At 50.6% G+C, this 5,442-nt stretch overlaps 1 protein-coding gene across 2 annotated transcripts in view; it reads left to right on the plus strand.

Moving 5' to 3' along the window:
- The window catches only part of LOC712182 (uncharacterized), a 60,397-nt gene extending 55,533 nt beyond the window's left edge, over nt 1-4,864 (plus strand). Inside the window, exons 6-7 of one of the 2 annotated variants that reach the window (XR_013395727.1) lie at nt 4,237-4,308; nt 4,750-4,864. The gene's annotated coding sequence lies outside the window, so the exon portion shown is untranslated. Of the gene's footprint in view, nt 1-4,236; nt 4,359-4,749 lie in introns of those variants that run through there. The other variant, XM_077939785.1, reaches the window with a different exon arrangement.
- Nucleotides 4,865-5,442: the final 578 nt, after the last annotated feature.

The raw sequence follows: 5,442 nt of genomic DNA on the forward strand, positions 1-5,442 counted from the left end.
TGCTGTTTTGTTTTTCAAATACACTTCAAATACATCTTCCTAATTTTCTTTTTAAATAAAAAATGGTTTTCCAAATCTATCCATTTTTCTCTTCTTTAAGCTACTGATAGCATGGAACAAAAGTTGAGCCATTCTTACGTCTTTTTTTTTTTTTTTTGAGACAGAGTCTCACTCTGTCGCCCAGGCTGGAATTCAGTGGTGGAATCTCAGCTCACTGCAACCTCCACCTCCCAGGTTCCAGCGATTCTTGTGCCTCAGCCTCACAAGTAGCTGGGATTACAGGTACCCAGCACCATGCCTTGCTACTTTTTTTTTTTTTTATTTATTTTTATTTTTTAGTGGAGACAGGTTTTGCCATGTTGGCCATGCTGGTCTCCAACACCTGACCTCAGGTGATCTGCCTGCCTTGGCCTCACAAAGTGCTGGGATTACTGGCTTGAGCCACTGCACCCAGCATTTTTTTTTCCTTTTTTTTTTTCTTTTTTGAGATGCTCCCCTTCTGTTGCTCAGGCTGGATGGAGTATAGTGGTGCCATCATGGCTCACTGCAGCTTCCACCTCCCAGGCTCAAGAGATCCTCTGACCTCAGCTTCTTAGGTAGCTGGGATGACATGTGTGCACCAGCACAAGTGGCTAATTTCTTTTTTTTTTTTCTTTTCGAGATGGAGTCTCACTCTTTTGCCCAGGCCGGACTGCAGTGGCGTTATCTCATTATCTCGGCTCACTGCAAGCTCCACCTCCCAGGTTCACATGCCTGGCTAATTTTTTGTATTTTTAGTGGAGACGGGGTTTCACTGTGTTAGCCAGGATGATCTCAATCTCCTGACTTCGTGATCCGCTCGCCTCAGCCTCCCAAAGTGCTGGGATTACAGGCGTGAGCCACTGCACCCGGCCACAAGTGGCTAATTTTTTGTAGAGACTGGGGTCTCCCTATGTTGCCCAAGCTGGTCCAGAAATGCTGGGCTCAAGTGAGCCACTGGCTTTGGCCTCCCAAAGTGCTATGATTACAAGTCTTATGTTCTTAAAATTTTTCTTTGATATGATGAAGGATAGTCTAGTAACTTAACATACTTTTGTTTTCAACAGGCTAGCGCTTATGATTTGTAAAAGAACTCTTCAGAAATGAGCTCAATTTTACCATGAATTGGGACACTTTCCATCTCTTTCTATTCTATAGAGCAGTTTACTTGTCATGAGCTCTGTCTTTTGAAAACTTGAAAGCCTGCAACAGTCAACCCAGCTGCACCTGGTGCATGGGATGGGCATGGAATTGAGGAGAGAGCTCAAACTACGGTCAGCCCTCTGTATCCTCGGGTTCTGGATCCTTGGATTTAACCAACTGTGCATCAAAAGTATTTGGAAAAAGTAAAACAATAAAAAACAAAAATTTACAAATACTTTGTAACAGGTATTTACAAAGCATTTACGTTGTATTAGGTTATAGTAATCTAGAGATGATTTAAAGTATAGGGAAGGATGTGCATAGGTTATATGCAAATACTATGCTATATTATTATCAGCAATTTGAGCGTCTGTGAATTTTGGTATCTCTGGGGTCCTGGAACCAATATCCTGAGGTTACTAAGGGACGACTGTATTCAAGCTCTTCTTTGGTTATTAGTCTATTCTCTAATGTATTTTTGTTGTTGATTTGTCTTTTTGTTTTTGCCTCTTCAAATCAATGTTGGAAACTTAGTTGTTCTAAACTACCCATTAGCTCAAAGCTACCAGTCAGCAGACTACCACTGCAATCTAAGCAACCGATTTTTTTTTTCCCCATCAGATTGGCAAGAATTAAGATAAGCCTCTATCGATGTTACAGCTGTAGGGAGTTTTCCTGAGCATGTTAATTATGACAGCCCTTTTTGCTAGGCACCTAGATGATTCATCAAAATGAAATGAAATCCCCACGCACTTAAAGAAGTTATCTGGTTTATTTCCTTATCTGGGTGCTGGTTATGTGAGGTCCACAGTTGATGAAAGCTTATTAAGCTGTATATTTCTAATAGGTACAATTTTCTGCATGTGTAGTATATTTCAATAGTTTGAAAAACGTCTTTTGCCACAGTCCGCAGCTGTGTATAATGCTATTCGCTTAACAGTGGAAAACATGGCAATGACCTGAATCTCCCTGGCTCCCGGGATCCTACCCGCTTAAACAAATGAAGTAACTTCCACTGTCAGTTAAACGGGCGGTTGGCACTGGTTTTTCTCCAGGGACTGATTCTGGGAGACGGAGGAGGGGACGCCAGCATATCCTTCCCCGCACTTCCCGTGGGCTGCGGTCGCTCCCAGCCTCAGTCGAGTAGGCCCCGCCCTCCCAGAGGCCGTTAGTCCCAGTCACCTGATCCTGGACTCAGCTGACCCTGCCGAACGGGAAAAAGAAATTCCCGGGCCCTGGCTCCCCAGCGCGAGGTTGAGGCACCCGAGTGAAGCGAGGCGGGGGATGCTGGTGCGGGAATGAGAGGGGGCCAGTGGCTCGGCAAACGGTGGGGAAGTTGTCTGCACTGGCCTCTCCGCAAACACACTGTGTGCCGGCGTGAGGGCTGTGGGTCTGGTAGAGAAAAGTCCACTGTCACCCGGCCCCCGAGGCGGAGGCGGGGGTGGGTGACAAGTAAGACAGAGCAGGCCGGCGGGCTTAGAGTCCCCGTGCTTCCCTGGCGGAAGGAAGGGCCCCTGCCTCCCGGGGCAGGAAATGGGGCTTGTCTGGAGCTGGGAGTTCTTTCAGGGCTTCCCCAGCCCCAAGAGGACCTCCCAAGGACACCCTCTTCCCCAGCCCTGCTGTGGGGCTTGTACAAGAACGTGCTTACCATCAGGCTCCCTCTTCCACACTGTTAGGAAGACCCTCCGCTTTTTCCAGACCCAGAAAGTAGTAGTTTTGGGGTTGAGACTTACCTATCCATTCATCAAATCCATCCATCCTTACGTTGTAAGCGCCAAGTCTATACCATGTAGTGTGCTAGGCACTGGGAGGACTTGAGCTGCCTAGGGAAGGGGAAATCGGAGGCCTGAATTGGCAGTCATAGTTAAGGCTCCAGGGGCAGAGACCTAATTGCGCCTTGCGTGTAGTGCTAAGGGGGTTTCCTGAGGATGCCATCAACCTTAAAGACGGATGGAGAAGCTGGCTGACTGAAGTACGGTTTGTGTACCGGGGGTTGGGAGGCAAGGGTGGGAGGCATGTGTCTTCAGACAGGGAACAGCATGTGCAGAGAATTCAGGTGAGAGAGAGTATGGCTCCCCAGGAATGAATGCATTTCCCATAGCTGGGAGAGTATCATCTGGAGGTTAGAGAAAGATGAAGCTGCACAAGTAAAGACCAAATCTTCCTGGCTCTTGAATCACCACAATCAAGATAATGAGCATTCCACTGGCCCCCAAAATTTTCTTGTGTGAGGGGCTATTTTAGGAAGTATGATCAAGAAGTGCCGGCCTTCCAGGGTGCAATGGCTCACGCCCGTAATCCCAGCACTTTGGGAGGCTGAGGTGTGCAGATGACCTGAGGTCAGGAGTTCAAGATCAGCATGGCCAACGTGGTGAAACCGTGTCTGTACTAAAAATAAAAAAAGCCAGGAATGATGGCACATGCCTGTAGTCCCAGCTACTTGGGAGACTGAGGCAGGAGAATTGCTTGAACCTGGGAGGCGGAGGTTGAAGTGAGTCAAGATTGCACCATTGCACTCCAGCCTGTGCAACAGAGGGAGACTCTGTCTTTAAAAACAAAAAGTGTGGGGGGTGGGGACTGGTCTGATGAGGTGTCACTTGAGCAGAGAGTGGAATGAAATAAAGGATAGCAAGCCACACAGAGTGCAGCAGGCGTGGAGGCAGGAGCAAGGCTGGCATCTTTGGGCAGCAGCAAGGAAGCCAGAGTGGCTGGAGTGTGTGTGAGTATGGGGAAGAGGTGAGAGGTCACTTATCTCTGTGAGGCCCAGGACTTTTGTTTTGTCCCCTGCTGTACCCCCAGCACTTAGAGTGGGAACTAGCACAGAGAAGGCACTCAATTGATGTTTGCTGAGCAGACGAATGCCTGGAGTAGACCTCAGAGCAGGGTTTGGTGGCAGGGTGGGTCAGGAGAGAGTTCACTCAACAGCCTGGTGATAGGGGAGAACAAGAGGCCAGAGGGTATCCACCTATGATGGGGACCAGGGGTCCCTGCTGGGCAGCAGTGTGGGAGACACATGGATCCTGGCCACACCTCAGCCCTCCCTCCAGCCTGATTACCTGCCTCCCTCCCTTGCAGAGGTTCCAGCTCTGTGGTGATCTGGACCATCGCGACTGGGTCCTGGCTGAGATCAGCACGCTGGCCAAGATGGTTGAGTGCACAGGGTCTACTCTGGGTGGAGGAGGGGCGCTGGGCTGGGGATTGTGGGTTTAGATGATGGTGAGGTTTCTCTGGGGTTAGGGCCTCAGTGCTCTCAGCCTGTGCTACCATGCTTTGTGACCTTGATCAGTGGCTGGCCTGCTCTGAGCCAGTCCCCAGGAAGGAGGCGTGAGGGTCACCAGCCTGGCTGATGTAAGGACTTCCCTTGCAGTCCTCTGTGAAGTTGTGGCTGCTCTGCAGCCAGGAACTAAAGGAGCTGCTGTAATGGGGGATTGATATGAGTACAAGACCCAGCACTCCATTGTCCCATGACCTTATGACCCCCAGTGCCCTGAAACTCTGCACTAGGCCCAGGGAGATGGGTGAATCAGCCTCTCAACCTCTCTGGGCACCTCCCATACTTCTTTCCAGCCTGTCTGTTCCTTATCACAGGATCCAGGCTGTGGATGAGTGGCTGGTGAACAGGGGCCTGACACCCGCTAAAGGTCTCCTTCCTCTACAGTGTGAAAAGAAAAGATCCTGAAGCTCACGGCTGATGCCAAGTTTGGTGAGTACTCTGCTGAGTCCACAGGCCCCAGGCAACCCTGGGACCTCGGCCTGGTGCCTGGTACAGAGGCCCCCCCACCGCTCCCAGCAGCATCCTTAACTTACCTTCCCTAGTGGAGAAGCATGAGGGAAAGAAAGACATTGACAGTCCCACCTTCCTGTTCTCTGCCAGCTCCTGGTGTAGCAGTAGCAGTGCCTGTGTCTCCAGGGTGCATGGGAGCTTTGAGCTGAAGTTAAGAGGGCAACAGGGAGGTGGCTGGGCCCACAGTGACACCCCCTGTCCCACCCACAGGTCCTTCGGAGTCAGGCGATGTGAAGGCCACAGTGGCAGTGCTGAGTTTCGTCCTCTCCAGTGTGGCCAAGCACAGTGTGGATGGCGGATGCTTGTCCAGTGAACTGCAGCAGCTGGGGCTGCCCAAAGGTACGGGTTGTGGGTGGGCAGCTGGGCAGCCTGTGGGCCAACGGCTGCTAGAGAGGGGGCCAGGCCCTGTGACCCTATGGTGTACCCTGCCCTGTCGACCAGGAACCCAAGGCCAGCTCCCAACTGCTACCTCCAGAGCTACTCCATTCTACTCCCAG

This window comes from Macaca mulatta, chromosome 7, assembly GCF_049350105.2.
Source record: "Macaca mulatta isolate MMU2019108-1 chromosome 7, T2T-MMU8v2.0, whole genome shotgun sequence".
NCBI lineage: Eukaryota > Metazoa > Chordata > Mammalia > Primates > Cercopithecidae > Macaca > Macaca mulatta.